Source organism: Prionailurus bengalensis, chromosome A3, assembly GCF_016509475.1.
Source record: "Prionailurus bengalensis isolate Pbe53 chromosome A3, Fcat_Pben_1.1_paternal_pri, whole genome shotgun sequence".
In the NCBI taxonomy this organism is placed as follows: domain Eukaryota; kingdom Metazoa; phylum Chordata; class Mammalia; order Carnivora; family Felidae; genus Prionailurus; species Prionailurus bengalensis.
This window is the reverse complement of record NC_057354.1, coordinates 106339428-106354638: the sequence shown is the minus strand read 5'-3', so window position 1 is coordinate 106354638 and position 15211 is coordinate 106339428. Positions and strand designations below refer to the sequence as shown.

The 15211-nt window shown below is 44.1% G+C and overlaps 1 long non-coding RNA gene across 1 annotated transcript in view; it reads right to left on the bottom strand.

Annotated features, from left to right (window-relative positions):
- Nucleotides 1-341: 341 nt before the first annotated feature.
- The window catches only part of LOC122497231, a 90127-nt gene continuing 75257 nt past the window's right edge, over nt 342-15211 (bottom strand). Inside the window, exon 3 of the long non-coding RNA XR_006301059.1 lies at nt 342-928. This is a non-coding gene — a long non-coding RNA (uncharacterized LOC122497231). The remainder of the gene's footprint in view (nt 929-15211) is intronic.

The following is a 15211-nucleotide window of genomic DNA, read 5'->3' as shown; positions in this document are numbered from 1 at the left end:
ATCAATATTAGAGTGATATAAACCTGTATAATTAATTATCCCTGGTTTTAAAAGTTATAAAACAACAGGGCACCTGGCTGGCTCAGTTTGAAGAGCATGTGACTCCTGACCTCAGGGTTTTGATTTCAAGCCCCACGTTGGGTATAGATATTACTTTAATAAATATGTAAAAACTTGTTTAAAATTTTTAAAAATGAAAGTTGGAGAACAAGATGATTAATCAATGTGCTGTTTCTGTTTCCTTAATTTTTAATAGTAGAAAGTAATGAGTAGCGAAAATTGTAAGTTTTTTTACGAAGCAAGAAGTATGATCAAAATAATAATATTCTTTCAGTGTGCACATGTGTTCTCAAACTCTGGTGTTCAGGTTTTGGGAAAAAATAAATGAAATTCCACATTTAAAAAGCAGAAATAACTTATTAAACATTGTAATCAAACTTTTCCTATCTATTCAGTGACAGAGAAAGATACATACTACTAAAGAAAACAAACTAATCAGTTCATCATATAACTTTGTATTTTTATTAGTAGGTAATAGAAAATATTAAATATTTAATAAGATGAAGATAAGCAATAGATTTAATCAATCCATGATTTGATTTGATTTGATAATATGCATTTAAGTCTTTTATTGACCCAGAGCAATTGAAAATAAATCACACATGTTTTATCCATATATTTGTTAAATGTATCTTGAATAACTTGGTAATCTCAAAAAAGATGAAAAGAATCAGCATCACTAATTGGTTCCACTAGTTAAATGTGCGTTTTTTGTAGCTAATGAGGCACCCTAGAATGAGTGTGAGAATGGTTGAAAGCAATTGCTTATGTTAAACCTTCGAAAATAGCCATTTTAGCATTCAGGATTTCTTTCATGCTCTCTTTGCTTCTTTCTTCTGGAATTTTCATCCAAGAGGGATTCATTAGTCTGGGGACAGAAGAATCAAGATCGATGATTAAAGTAATGTTGCCTTCACTCCAACTTCCTCACTGTGCAATATATTAGGATTCAAAACATCACCAAATGGGCCAAAAATACCCTTGTCCAACACTGTGTTTTACCTTTAAGAGAAATGTGTTTAAGACACAAAACCAGAAGGCAGGTTTATGGTTCTTTGATTAATCATTAAAGGAGCTCCCTGGAACTGATGTTTCAAAGAATCCCTTTATTTGGTGCCTCTGAGGTTACATCACAGGGAGATTTGAAAGAGCAAGGAGTCACTGTTTGCCTGTGGAAAGCATGGAAGGTGATTGTGGGAGAGGAGAAACAGCTTGAAGCTGCTGGGAGAATGGTTCAATCACCTGCTTTTTAGCAGGGAAGCCAGGAAAAATACATATGGAAGTTAAGGATCTGGAACTGGATTCCTTTCCCATTCCATTGGAGCTCTTGGAAAGCACTCCTAAAACCCCAGTTTGAACATGCTTTAAGATATTGCTCAGAAAATGCATCCAGGCTCTGTTAAAAGTGGTTCCAGAACAAAAAGCAGTCAGCCGGTCATCCCCTCAAAGCCTCCATTCCTGTTTCCCCCACTTGGCTGTGCCCAGAGGTCTGTTCCTGCTCTCAATACACCTGGGGTTCCCATCCTGCCCAATTCAAGAAGTTTGTAGGGATACAAACTCCTGGTCATCAACTGCAACAGCCCGGTGATGACCCCATGTCTTTCAAGACTCAGTTAAGACCCCCCATGTCTTTCAAGACTCAGTTAAGACCCCCCATGTCTTTCAAGACTCAGTTAAGACCCCCGTCATCTATCCTTCCTTCGTATATGAAAGTGTATCCTTCCTGTACTCCATATACACTTTACTATAATATTTGTAACACTGTATTGATTTTGTTTACGTATCTGTTCCCCTTATTCCTTTATCCTTATTCCCTAAACTTAGTTCCTAAAATATTGTAGAAACAAAATAAATACCCGTCGAATGAATGAACCTGAGGCTCATTTGCTGGTTCTCCATTAATGACAGTCTCTTGTTCCAGCCCTGTCCAACCTGAGTATGACTCAGGCCTGACATAATGTAACCAAAATGTGGCCATAGTATATAACCTGGCTGCAAAGCTCATTCAACCTGTCAGGATGTTGTTTGCTAGCTAAGCTACTGATAACTCTTCTCAGCCCTGACTGCACATTAGAATCACCTGGAGAGCTTTTTTAAGAAATGTTGATGCTTATAAATAAACATTAAAAAAATATTTTTTAAGGGGCGCCTGAGTGGCTCAGTCGCTTAAGCATCTGACTTCAGCTCAGGTCATGATCTCGTGGTTCATGAATTTGAGCCCCACGTTGGGCTCTGTGCTGACAGCTCAAAGCCTGGAGCCTGCTTCATGGATTCTGTGTCTCCCTCTCTCTCTCCCCCTCCCCTGCTCTCTCTCTCTCTCTCTCTAAAATAAATATTTTTTTTTTAATTTTAAATGCTGATGCCTAGGTCTCAACCAAGACTGCTAAATCAGAAGCTCTTGACAGTGGGGCCTGGGCATAGGCATTTTTAATGCTTCCCAGATTATTTTCATAGGCAACCAAGTTTGAGAACTGCTATCTTAGCAGACAGGAGTGCTGGGTTGACACTACCTTCAGATGTGAAGAATTCTCAGTTTAACCCCAAATTCATTTCCTAATCTTCCCTCCAGGTGTGGGCTCCCAAGCCTTTTCCTCCAAGCCACGTGCCCATTCATCTGGAAGTCAGCCCAGCATTCAAGCCCACCCAAGATACCATATGTCTAAATATTTAAAAGTTATAAATCAAGCTAAAAACTAATAAATATAGCATGTCCTATCCTCCTTTCTTGACAAATAAGACATTTGTAGCATCAAAATTGAAAAATGTGCTCAAAGCTCTGGTTTTTAATGACTAAAAGTTGGCAAAACATCACAGACAACTGATGGTACATGTCTGGCTGCATATCTTGATGAACCGATCACATTCAGGTGGATAATACAGTAAAGACACCTCATCATTATTTATCATAAATTTAATCCATAAAAATCCATATTTCTTGTCCTTCATTTCAACAAATAGTTAATTATGTAGCTATAATCAAAATTGTTCACGGTGATGCCAAATTTGGCTATTTCGATTTAGGGAAACATCCTGCTAAGGTAGTAACCATCGAAATCACCAGTGAAATTCTTTTTTTTTTTTTTTTTTTTTTAATGTTTATTTTTGAGACAGAGAGAGACAGAGCATGAATGGGGGAGGGGCAGAGAGAGAGGGAGACACAGAATCGGAAGCAGGCTCCAGGCTCTGAGCCATCAGCCCAGAGCCTGACGCGGGGCTCGAACTCACGAACCGTGAGATCGTGACCTGAGCTGAAGTCGGACGCTCAACCGACTGAGCCACCCAGGCGCCCCCCCAGTGAAATTCTTAAGGTTGTTGGAAACAAACCATGGATTTTACATACCAAGCTGAAAATTGTAATGAGGTCACATATAGTAAATTAGTGTTGTCATATATGGTAAATTAGCTGGAAACACAAAATATTTTAATTATATAACTTGCTATCACTTATATAGTGACTTTTAGTTTCCCTTAAAACAATATCTGGATCTATGCACTATTTCATAAATTCATCGTCTTGAAAATTTTTCTGGAATGGTTTATTAATAAAGAAAACTGAGAAAAGAGAAATATTTTGATATCTTTGTTCAAATTTGCCTCTAAACAAGATGATACATTAGTATAGAGTGGCCAGAAAACAGTCTATAGAAACCAGGTTTCAGATTATACATATGCAAATCTTCATAGTCATGCAAACATTTTTGTTCCATTATTCAAATTTCCTTGTATTTTACTGGAATTATACTTTTGTTGGATATTTATCACACAGTTTTTTTTTCTATTTAACCATAAAAATTTTCTCTAAATTTTTAAATACGTCTTTAGAATCCCTTTCAAAGTGAAATAACCACTTAGAAGAGTTCAGGGATTTGGTCATTTTGTTTCCGTTTTTGTAAATCTTTGCTAACATCATTTATAGTAAGCAACAAAGATCAAGATTTGCTCTTTATTTGAGGATCTCTGGTCTTTTTCTTAGCTGTACTAATATTTCGTAACTTGCCAAAATTAAATCTAATTGCCTTAACAGCATTTCATTGCAATTCCCATGCTCTAGCTGAGGGTTTGTAAAATCAGATTTGGTATGTTTTTCATCAAGACGTCCCACCTTCAGGCAGTAATAATACAATATATTTAAAACAATGCATATAGGGGCGCCCGGGTGGCGCAGTCGGTTAAGCGTCCGACTTCAGCCAGGTCACGATCTCGTGGTCCGTGAGTTCGAGCCCCGCGTCAGGCTCTGGGCTGATGGCTCAGAGCCTGGAGCCTGTTTCCGATTCTGTGTCTCCCTCTCTCTCTGCCCCGCCCCTGTTCATGCTCTGTCTCTCTCTGTTCCAAAAATAAATAAAACGTTGAAAAAATTTAATAAAAAAAAACAATGCATATAATCTTTGGGTTGTTCCAAAGATTATAGCATATAGCTATATGCTATATAGCATATAGCTTCACCATGACTGAAGCTATATGTGTCCTTGTGAAAATTAAAACTACTGTTTACAATATGCACCTGTATTTTCAGCTAAATTTCTGAATTGTACACCTTTTTTTTTTTTAATGTTTATTTTATATTTGAAAGAGAGAGAGACAGAGACAGAGACAGAGACAGAGACAGAGTGAGAGCAGGGGTGGGGCAGAGAGAGGGAGACACAGAATCCACAGCAGGCTCCGGGCTCTGAGCTGTCAACACAGAGCCCGACTCAGGGCTTGAACTCATGAGCCGTGAGATCATAACCTGAGCTGATGTTGGACCCTTAACCGACTGAGCCACCCAGGCACCGTGAAAAACTATATAAAATTTTAAATAATGGTAACATTTTAATTTGATTTTCTGAAAAAGTAATTTGATTTATTTAGCATATTTATAAAAATAAAGCATCCTTTAGATTTAAATTACAGGAAAGCATTGCAATTCTAGCATTCAAAGTCCGCTTGCTAATGTAAAGAATGGGCCACCTGAAAACCCCACCTATTTCCAGCCTGACGCTCTCTACCCTTTGGAGAATATTCACTCTTCGGTATTGGTCAAGATAGTGTCATTGCACCAAGGATTTCCTTAGGCATTTCTGCCTGATGGCACCCGCCCAAGCAACACACACAGACTGACACCGGACAAGATAACAATGTGGAAGCTCCTCAAGCCAACTTAAATATATATATTTATATATATATATATTTAGAAGCAGTATAGCAGAGGGGTTAATTGCTGGAAATCTGTAGCGATATAACCTGGGTTGACATTTCAGCTCTGACACTTACAAGCTGTGTGACCTGAAGTCAGGTTACTTATCCTTTCTGAAATTTCATATTCCCTTCTGTAGTATGGGAATAATAATACCTACATCACAGCATTCTCATAGGTCATATATGCAATGACATGTGCAAAGTACCTGCCACACAGTAAACGCTCCATAGCTATTCTTTTCATTATGTGTTTAGCATTTGGTTACGTGTTTAGGAAGAACCTTATTTTACATTAATAAAAAGATAACTCCTTGGGGCGCCTGGGTGGCGCAGTCGGTTAAGCGTCTGACTTCAGCCAGGTCACGATCTCGCGGTCCGTGAGTTCGAGCCCCGCGTCGGGCTCTGCGCTGATGGCTCAGAGCCTGGAGCCTGTTTCCGATTCTGTGTCTCCCTCTCTCTCTGCCCCTCCCCCGTTCATGCTGTCTCTCTCTGTCTTAAAAATAAATAAACGTTGAAAAAAAATTTTTTTAAAAAGATAACTCCTTTCTTTAGCCTTAAGATATGATGTACATCAATGACAGGTAATTCCAAACCAAAGAATTTATTGGGGGAGCATATTAAAGCATTTTAAATTTGCACAATAAAGTCAATCATGTATACCTAGCAAATGTATTGGGCCAACTTGTCTCAGAATTAGAGCAACTGTAAAAGTCAGCATCGGAGCACCTGGGTGGCTCAGTTGATTGAGTGACTCTTGGTTTCAGTTCACGTCATGATCCCAGGGTCTTGGGATCAAGACCTGCCTTGGGCTTGTCACTGAGCATCAAGCCTGCTTAAGATTCTCTCTCTCTCTCTCTCTCTCTCTCTCTCCCTCTGTCCCTCTCTCCTATGTACACACACTCTCTCGCTCTCTAAAATAATAGTAATAATAAAGTCAGCATCAAGCAGCTGTTCATGCTAGACTCAGGGTTAAAAGTACCATGCAAATAGGGGCTCCTGGGTGGCTCAATTGGTTGGGCATCTGACCAGACTTTGGCTCAGATCATGATCTTACGGTTCATGAGTTCAAGCCCCATGTTGGGCTCTGTGCTGGCAGCTCAGAGCCTGGAGCCTGCTTCGGATTCTGGGACTCCCTCTCAATCTCTGCCTCTCCCCTGCTCACACTCTGTCTCTCAAAAGATAAATATTTTAAAAAAATTTTTTTAAGTACCATGCAAATAAAATATTACATTTGCATGTATAGGAGCCTAAGTGTGATACTGTGATTTATAATAAGAACTATATATTTGCTCTTTGTCCCAGTTCCTGGCACAGAGATCTTAAAACCCTTGGAATTTCCTAAGTGGTAAGGGCAATAAAAGTGTGTTGATATTAATATAACAAACCCCTTTCAGTCACACCAGACTTTATGTTAATGAGGTGACTTTTAAAAAGCACCTAAAGGGGGCACTTGGATGGCTCAGTCAGTTGAGGGTCCAACCTGACTTCGGCTCAGGTCATGATCTCATGGTTCCTGGGTTCGAGCCCCATATTGGGCTCTGTGCTTACAGCTCAGAGCCTGGAGCCTGCTTCTGATTCTGTGTCTCCCTCTCTCTCTGCCCCTCCCCCACTCACACTCTATCTCTCTCTCAAAAATAAATACACATTAAAAAAAATAAAGATAAAATAAAAAATAAATAAAAAGCACCGAAGGGAACCAACCATGTGATTGGACCTTTCAGTCCCACCTCCTAACTTCTGGGGAGGAGAACAGGGGCTGGAGGTTGAGTTCAATCACCAATGGCTAATCGTTTCATCAACCTCACCTGTGTAATGAGGCCCCCCATAAAAACTCAAAAGGACAGGATTTGGAGGGCTTCCGGGTTGGTGACCATGTGGTGGTTCTGGCATTCTTGCGAGGGTGTGAAAGCTCTGGGCCCCCTCCCACATACCTCGCCTTGTGCATCTCTTCCAACTGGCTGTTCCCGAGTTATATCCTTCTATAATAAGCCAGAGCTCTAGGAAGTAAAATGCTTCTCTGGGCTCTATGAGCCACTCCAGGGAATTCATCAAACCCAAGGAGAGGTCATTGGAATCTATATCTATAGCCAGTAGGTCAGAAGCAGAGATGACAACCTGTCACAACCTGCAACTGGTGTCAAGTGGGAGAGGGGAATAGTCTGTAGGAAGTCCGTAGGACTGAGCCCTTAACTTGTGGGATCTCCCACTGTCTCCAGGTAGATAGGGTCAGAATTGAGTTGAATGGTAGAATACCCAACTGGCCTTGGAGAATTGGTGGTGTGGGTGAAAAAATCCACACATTGGAGTTGGGAACAGAATTATACTGGGGAAAGTGGCACCATATTTCTGGTGTGGTCCACCAATGTCTGGATGCCCACTATGGACTGGCACTCAAGCTAGCCCAGATGCCGGACCCTTACCCCGCCCTTGCACCCGGTTTGTCTTATGGTCCCTACCATCTGCAGCCACTGTCCACAACCCTGTGGTTGGCATGGATTACGTCAGCATCCTCCAACAGTCCATGCCCTTCTGGGACCCATCACTAAACCACTGTTTCTAGTGCCTCCCATCTGGGTGTGGTGTGGTTGGTTGTTGGTTTTTCCAGACCCACTCTGAAACCACTGAGAACATATCCTTACGGCTCTGCCATATCAAAATACCTCAAACTTGCCTCCATGAAAAGGGAGCCTTGTTCCCTCAGCAAGCCATGTGTCCCAGAGCTGAGATCTGCCTCCACAAGGCACCAAATAGATTAGTCTCATCTTTTCAGTGAAACAAAAACCAGTCAAACCAGTTGTTAGGCATCATGTGGGCCAAGTACAAATAAACTAGAAAACAGATGGTGAGCAGAAGAAAGGGAATCTGCACATTTGCATAAGCCATGGGTCCTGGTCTATGCCTATCCTCTACGAGAGGCCCCAGGGCGGGTTAAAGGTTGTGGGCAGTCTGACCAGTTTTCCCCCTCAAGGTTGTCATGGTTTTCAGCTGAAGAAGTCCTTCAATGGGGCACCTGGGTGGCTCAGTTGGTTACGCATTGGAGTTCGGCTCAGATCATGATCTCGAAGTTCATGAGTTGGACCCCCGCGTTGGGCTCTGTGCTGACAGCTCAGAGACTAGAGCTGCTTCAGATTCTGTGTCTCCCTTTTGCTCTCTGCCCCTCCCCCACTCACACTCTGTCTCTCTCTCTCAAAAATAAATAAATAAATAAATAAATAAACAAACAAACAAACAAACATTTAAAGAAAAAAGAAGCCCTTCAAAATCATGAGAATGCTCATAGGGTAAGAAAAGATTGTCTCTGTGTGATCACGTAAGAAACAATGGTCAAGTTCTCCATTTTTGTCTGAGATTTAACTGTAAGGATATTTTTGTTTGATATTTTATGATGAAAGGATACTAGATTTAAAAAAAACAACAACAAAAAGCATGTTTTCTGATATGCTAATATGCAAACCTTGAGCAGCCAGGAGCATTATCTCAGACAAACTTTCCCTCCACCTTTTAACTACTGAAAGGGAGTCCTAATTCCTATGGTCTTATCATCCATCAGTGGCCTTTGACCTTTGTCCCCTTTCTCCTTCTTTCTGCTTCTGCCACTTGGTACCAGACATCGCTCCTCCAAATGATAGATGTGGTTGATAAATTTTCATGTTGTTTCTTTGAAAAATAATTATGTTTCCCTTTAGTGTGTGTGTGTGTGTGTGTGTGTGTGTGTGAAGATTTGAGTACAACTTATCAATATTTCCTACTGAATGGCCATTCCTGTGTACTGTTTTTTTAATAGTTATCTTATTCCAAGAGTAAGTACTATCCCTAATCATAAACTTACCTTACACTCAATTTATTCCTCCCATTTTTATGTTACAGGATTTTCAACAAGTGCCTAGTAATTTTCCTCCTTAAAAAAATTGAGTATTGGGGCGCCTGGGTGGCTCAGTCGGTTAAGCGTCCAACTTCAGCTCAGGTCACGATCTCGCAGCCCGTGAGTTCGAGCCCTGCATCGGGCTCTGGGCTGATGGCTCAGAGCCTGGAGCCTGCTTCCAATTCTGTGTCTCCCTCTCTTTCTGCCCCTCCCCTGTTCATGCTCTGTCTCTCTCTGTCTCAAAAATAAATAAACGTTAAAAAAAAATTTATTGTCTTCTAAATCTCTATATTCTAAACCTGCATCCAAATACCCGCAATGAACATTATATATATTCCCTCTCTCATTTTTGAGTGTCTCTTTCATAAAGAAAATCTTGCCAGAAATACAAAGTAATATGACCACAATGTTTAAATCTACTGATTTTAAACTAGCATGAAATTCAAGCAGACTGTGTAGATTGGGCCTCAATCTTCTCATACTTACAGTGGTCAGATTCATTACAATTTAGAGATAGTCTCTAAGGTCCTTTCCCAATCAAACTTTCATTTCTTCTTAGTCACTCTCACCGGACAAAGGCAGCAGGAATCTGCCTACCAGTGGGAAGAACTGGAGACCAGAGAGGTCACTGAACTAAGTGAGGGAAATAGAAACGTTGCAGAAAGGAAGCTGTCTGGCCCAGGGTGATAACCAGCTAGAGAAAGGAGCTGACCTCTGTCCGTCCACTCTTCACAGCCAGAAATACCACCACGTGTGTACAAACCGCACACACACACACACACACACACACAAACACACACACCCTAAGCACCCACACAGAGTTGGCTGTGACCCTTCCCCCTTAGTTTCCATTCTCGAGCCTGGATTTGGAACTTGCTGAATGAATAAGAAAACAGAAATGGGCTTTGTATGGGGGTCCCACAGGATCTCACCAGATGTCTTTTTTAGGCCCAGACCGGTTTTCCGCTGTGTGTGGGGTGGGAGAGCTGGGTGGCACCTAGGGATGGAGGCCTCAAAGAGGAAGGGACTAAGGAGGACAGAAACCAAGGAGGGGGAGTCAAGGTGGGGAGGACAGCACAGGGCGGAGAGCCAGCGATTACACCCAGGACCCCAGGGGCAGGAAGATCTGCTGGGTTTTGCTCTCGACTGGAGCGCCCTTTACCTAAACTCAGAGAGCCACCCTGAACCCAAAGGGAAGTCACTGCCTGGACCGGCCGAAGCTGACCGTGGCTGTGTAGGTGAGTAAGGGCTCTGTGTGCAGGGATAGAAGGAGCTAGTTGAGCCCCAGCCCGGCAGCCACAGCCACAGACATCCCACAAATGACCGTTTCAATGAGAGCTTTTTAACACTTGGGCTCTCAAACCTTAAGAAATCCTCCACCCTGCAATTTCTAAAAGTAGATCTCATTCGGGCATTTTATAGAAGGTCAAGAAGTTCTGCCACCTACATCAGAGACATTCAGCTTTTCTTCTCTCCTCTTCCTTTTGAAATGATATCCAAACCCCAGTGGTTTCATCGCCTGGGAGAATGCTCTGCCACACGCAACATCTGTAAGCAGTTAATTTTCCAAATGGGAGACGGTCACCACAGATGCAGACCTTTTAAAAATAAACACCAGAAAAATATGACTCTGGCAAAAATGAAAGCCCAGAATCCGTGTGAGTGGGTGGGAGGTAGCCGATGCCAGGACAGGATCCAGTCTGTGTAGATCAAAGCCACATCCTAGCCTGCCTGGCTGCACAAAAGCAGAAGAATTGGAAGGAGAGAACTGCAGGGCAGAGAGGGGACTTTGGGGGGGGGGGGTATTCTGGCCCTTGTGCAGATCAGGAAATTAAAGCCTGAGGCAGCAGGCAAGTGCTTGTCTGTGTCAGGACTGGAACCCAGGCCAGGAGCTTTCTATTATAAGCCTCATTTAAAAAGAATTTTTTTTTAGCATTTATTTATCATTGAGAGACAGAGAGAGACAGAGCATGAGCATGGGCGGGGCATAGAGAGGAGGAGACACAGAATTCGAAGGAGGCTCCAGGCTCTGAGCTATCAGCACAGAGCCCAATGCAGGGCTCGAACTCACAACCCGCGAGATCATGACCTGAGCCAAAGTCAGACGCTTCCCCGACTGAGCCACCCAGGCGCCCCTATAAGCCTCATTTTTATCTGAATATTTCAGCGTTTTCTTTTTTTGGGAAAATAAAAAGTCTCTAACGTTGAACAACTGCCTTTAACCCCTACTTGGGGCCCATGTGAGATGTTGGAAAACTCTCGTTCTGGACTCCTAAGAGTGGGTGCTTTTGAATCTGGTGGTACCAAGATAAAAAAAAAAAAAAAAAAAAAAAAAAAAGCCAAGTTGTTGTGACCAGTAACTGGTCAAGAGGAATTTGGGGCAGGGCAGGCTGGAGATCCAACTGTACGCACATCCTACCCTCATCTTCCCCAACAGGAAGATCATGCCCCTGACCAAAGTAAAAGGCGGCACAGAGTAGATTCCCAACACGGAGACTGGCACAGGCGAGGCACCAGGACATCGCAGTTGTTTACGACTGGAGTTGAATGTAGGAAGTTTGAGAGACAAATGGCACATTGAAAGAGATGTATTTGCTCCAGCCCCAGTAACGGCCGGCACAGTGCTAACTTGTCACGCTTTATCAGTGGCTAAAGCCATATTACTAGTTTATCCATCCATCTTGTCCCTACAGGATGGTTTTCGGCAGCGATGTTTCAAAAGACAAAAGTTGAGTTCAAAAGAAAAAGTGGAGGGAATAGGTAAAAGAAAAGGATAGAAGGAAAGAATCATGGGCAGTGGTGGCCCTGGGAGAAGAGTTCCCCACCAGGGGAAAAAATCAGAAGCCACTGAAGTGGGGACAGTGGAGGGGAGGCCAGACATGGTGGCCACCAGGAGGCGCTGCTGCCCCATCAAAGGCAGAGGGGTGGGTGAGAGCCGGCAGAGACTCTAAGGGGAGGTTTTTCAGAACCTAAAGTGGGCTTCACTCCCTCTCCAACTCCACTCTAACCCCCAGATCCTTCCTTAAGGATTTGAGTCTCCCCTCTTGGTCCCCTGAGAGTTGTCTCAGAGGACTCGGGAGGGACCCCTCCCTGTGAGCATTTCCAGGTGAACAATAGCCTGGCCAGGTGGCCATGGGACTGATGGAAGAAGCACTTGGGGGTGAAGAGACCTCCCGGATTTGCACCCCAATTTTGTTCCCCATATTTGAGGCCAGGCTCCCATACGAGGGGAGATCAGGAAGGCACCCCTGCCCACAGCTGCTGACGGGCTTAGCACAGGCGGAAGACCTGGCTGGCAGCTGAGATCCTCCTTGCATGCTCTGGACCTCTGTTCTCCCAGCATATCCAGGAAGGAAGTGCTCACCTGGGCTCTGCTTGTCAAACAGCAAGTTCAGAGAAGACTGAAAGAAGCCAGAGTGTCAGGCATTCACCTACAGTAAACCCTGGCACAGAGGCTAAAGGGACACCCTGTGGCCGGCAGTGGCTGGATTCACTACGGAGCACAGAATCAAGCCTGGGCGTTGCATGGCCCTAGGGCCATTCGCAGAAACCCCTGTTCCCCTCTGTCTGAGGCCCAACACCTGTTGTCTAGAATCAGCACTTACTTGCCTCTGGGCAGACACCCTGACGAATTCTATAGCCCCCCTTGGCTTCTCCATTTTCAGTTCTGCTCCTTAAACACCAAAAACTTCCATCACTACAACCTTCCTCAAGTTACCTTTTCCAGGATTATGGCTTAGTAGATATTAGTTACAGCTCAGGCCCAACGTTGTCTCTCAAGAAGATTTTAGGGAGACCTGTGTCTTCCAAGCCTAAATCGCATCCCAGAAGGCTTTCTCCCCAAACTCGGACAATCTTTCAATTTATTGGTCTGCTCTTGCTATTCTAGGGACATGTGAAATGCAGACTTAAGGAACCGAGTGCGTTGAGACCCTGAGCTGCTTGTCCCATTCTTGGAGGACAACTCTAGTGAGGGCACTAAGCCATGCAAGTCAAGCTCAGGTATGATTCTTGAAGGTGACAGCAGAGGGTCTGGCCCTACTGAGACGAGAGAAAACACCAGCAGAGTCCAGGCACCAGTGGGACCCCGGGCTGTCCATCCCCAGCAGGACCCTGCCCAGCAGGCTGCTGAGCCCTGGGGAGGCCCCAAGCACAATGAAGAGGGGGCAGGGTCTAGAACACTAGACAAGAGTCTGATCATATTGTGGATTTGGGAGTCTGCTGCTGACGCCACTGGGGGATGGGGATGCCTAGGAAATTCTGGAAGCTGCGGGCTGCCCGGCTGACTCTGACACACCCAATCCTCATTTGGATTTGAGCAAAGGAGACTAAGAGCAGGAGGAAGGCACCCAGGAGCCTGCAAGTCGTGCCTAAGCCTCCGGATCCCACATCTGAAGAACACCACTTACTATCAGCTTTGAGCAGTGGTAGCACCGTCGCCTCTGAGGTTTAACCGAGGCACGATTATTACTGATTGAAACCATGAGACCAAATTCCAGCCCTCTCATCCCTCCAGTGGCAGGCTGAGGCTCCACATCCATTTCCTGCCTTGGTCAGAATTGGCTACAGAATGGGCCATGCCTGCCGGTGGCTCCTGCCGGGAGAGGCTGAGGAAGATAAAGGCAGAGAAAGAAAGGGATGCCAAGGGGAACAGAGCAAGGACTTGAGGAGCCCATCCAGGCCCTCCTAGAACCCGAGGCGAGGGAGGCCTAGGAGCTCACTGGCATAAGCCCACCTTGTGGCCGTGATGCTCTGGGGATACCCCAGCTACTCAGCCACTCCCCACAGGAAGACGGGCTGTCCTTGTACAGCCATTCCCCTGGCTCCTGAAGAGGGTTGGCTCCGAAGCTCACAGAAAATCAAAGACACGCAAGGTACAATTAGAGGGATCCTAGCAAATGTCGGGTTCAACCAAGGCCCTCATATTATGTAATCCAGGCTCAGAGAGGTTAAGCAACCTCACAGAGCTAGATCTAGACCGCAACTCTTGACCCCTGACTCCTAGTCAAGTGCTCCTTTTCTGACGCCAGAATCTCCCAGAAGGTCTCTCAAAGAGGTCAAGAAACAAGTAGCTCTGATCAAAGTATTAAAAACTCAGCTTCAAAATGATGACAGGTGAGCAGTCAATGCGGCCGTTTGCAAGTAAACACATCATCTTACCATTGCATTCAGTGTGGTCCTGACAGCCATGCCCTATGGAAAGCCATTACTCCCACTTTTCTGTTTCCTCCTCAGTCATCTCCTCTGGGAAATAAAGCCACATCCCTGCTTCAGAGGGATGCCATGAGGCTGGAGCAATGTCTCACCGAATCTGTACAGCTTATAATCAAGAACAAAGAAGTAGAGTAGACCCCCAAACAGCCAGTATAGACCCCACAAAGTCCAGCTTCCAAAGTGCACGTGCTCACTGAAAGTCCCCTCAGACTCATTCTGATCCTATTAACTCTTGCTTTTTAAATTGTCCTAACAGGCGTACCTTCCAGGATTTTGTTTGTTTGGGTTTGGTTTTGTCATTATTACTTTTGGGTTTTTTTCTTAATCCATGAGATATTGGAAACAGCCAACAAATTAGAAGGAAGGTGCTGAACTGCTAGCAATAAGCACGCTGAGGGTTGCAGAAGTGGTTATCTGTGAGACAGAAAGAAGGCACAGAAAACACACAATTAGGAGTCCCAAAAGCATAAGTCATTTTAGTGCGGGACTACATAGCCACAAATATTCCAGAAGATTGAAGGTATTACTGTCTGCCTGAATCATTTAAAAAAAAAAAAAAAGAAGAGGAATTTCTTGCACCCATCTTCTGATTCTAAGAATAATGGCCCAGCTTCACCAGCTCAAGGGATTTTTACTCCTCTCAGTCCATACATCATTTCAACGTCAAGAACGAGACCCCATTTTTCAGGAGCAAGGCACCCCCGCCGGTGTGAGCGTTTCCTCTTCAGACGCACTCCCACACACCCAACAGATGCACTCAGCATTTCCACTAATGACTGCGAATTAGCACAAGGATTCTTCGGAGATGGTACACAGAAACAGTACATGCAGGATATTGGAGGAGTGTCTAAAACACTTGAGAACAAACCGTTTCCAAGCTCCCAAGAGCAGTTTGGAAGC